We start from the raw sequence: 1,856 nt of genomic DNA on the forward strand, positions 1-1,856 counted from the left end.
TTCAGTGTAACTCTGTTAGTTTGCAAATTGAATAATTGTATTTTGTCCTATGATATTTAATTTTCATGGGGGAAAAAATAGAGTAAACTTTGCCAACTGGACATGGTCCTGGGACTCTGAGATTTGGACAAGGTGACCTCCAGAGGGTGATTCGGTCTCAACTATTCTCTGATTCTGTGATTCTCATTTCAGTTTTCCTGCAGGAAGTACTTGTACCCTTTTTGGAAAATGGGGGAGGGGCAGTTCTTCCATGGTGGTGTTGACTCTGGGCCAGGAGCCTTGCAGATCACTGTGCTCCCCACACTTTTCTCCTGCTTTTCCAATGCTGTCCTCCTGCACTTTGGATCCTCCAAAAAGGAGATTTTCTTTCCAGCAACGAACTGTCAGTGCAAGGTGGTGGGAACATCTCCCACCTACTGGCTGCAGGAGGTGCTGCTAGCCCAATCCCTCCTGAAAACCAGCGTAAGCTTTTTGTTCCTTTGAATAACTCACTCTTTCACTGCATTCTTCTGCTGGTTGATGTTCTGATAATTAATCACCTTTGTTCTCCTGTGCTCTGTCCTGTGTTATTAACTCTTGTACCTGTTCCCAGATCTCAGCACTGTGTAGCTTTTCCCAGGTTAACTTGAATTCCTGCAGCTGTTTCATCCCCTGCTCTTGCTGACAGAAATGTTTACATCCAGGGAAAGGGGTCCCAAGAGCTGTGCGTTCCTTGTTCCCTCCCATCCTAGACACCCTGACTTCCATGTTTATTCTGGAGAGAGACTTTGCACAAGGGCATGTAGTGACAGAACAAAGGGGGAAAGGCCTTAAACTGATGAGGGAAGGCTTAGATTAGGTATTAGGAAGAAATTCTTCTTTGTAAGGGTGCTGAGGCCCTGGCACAGGCTGCCCAGAGCAGCTGTGGCTGCCCCATCCCTGGAAGTGTCCAAGGCCGGGTCAAACAGGGCTTGGAGCAACCTGGGATAGTGGAGGGGTGTCCCTGCCCATGGGCAGGGGGTGGAATTGAGATGAGCTTTTACATCCCTTCCAACCTAAAACATTCCATGATTCTGTGGTTTATCAGCTCACATTCCTGATAACCAGGGATTCCTCCTGCCTCTGCCTGGACTAGGACAGTACCTGGCTGGGCAGGGGACAGCCAGAGTCACCAGCCACCTCAGGAGGCTCCCTTACTTATAAACCATACTGGGGTTTCCCTGGAGCTGAAGCATACAGAGTGTCCACAGCATTCCTCAGATCCTAGCTTTTTGTGTGCTCTTAAGTATTTTCAAGCCACCTCAATTGCAGGAGAATGGACTCAATGATCTTAACCTGCCCCACAAGTCTTGATTTATCCAGGAGTGTTCTGGAACCCCACTCCTGTGATCATTTCAACAAGATGCTCAGGAAAAACCAGCTACTGCCTTCCCTGGCAAGTTCAGCTCTCCCTGGCACAGTGTCAGAGCCAACAGCTATTGCAGATAAGATCGTGAATAGTTAATGTTCTCAGCTACCCAAGCATATTTAAAAATTAACACAAGCCTGGTGCTGATGAGAGTGAAAAACTGGGTCATCAAAGACATGAAAAAAACAGAAAACAATTGCCTTTACCCTCGGGCTTCACTAATGACTGGGTTTTTGTGGAGGATCCTAGTCCTTCCTCGCTTTAATCCTTCAGTGGTTTAATACTGGTTGCTTCATTAAAGCACCTTCCCTCCTGCCTGCCAGATTCTCCTCCACTCCTTCCCTCCTGCAGGAGTTTGTGGCCCCTTTGGATGAGTCTCCAGGCTCACGTGTGATGGTTGGTGCTGTGAGCATGAGCCTGGGCACCGCGGAGTGATGGAGCTGGTGAGCCCAGCATGGCAGGCAGGGGT

This window comes from Aphelocoma coerulescens, chromosome 26 (assembly GCF_041296385.1).
Source record: "Aphelocoma coerulescens isolate FSJ_1873_10779 chromosome 26, UR_Acoe_1.0, whole genome shotgun sequence".
In the NCBI taxonomy this organism is placed as follows: domain Eukaryota; kingdom Metazoa; phylum Chordata; class Aves; order Passeriformes; family Corvidae; genus Aphelocoma; species Aphelocoma coerulescens.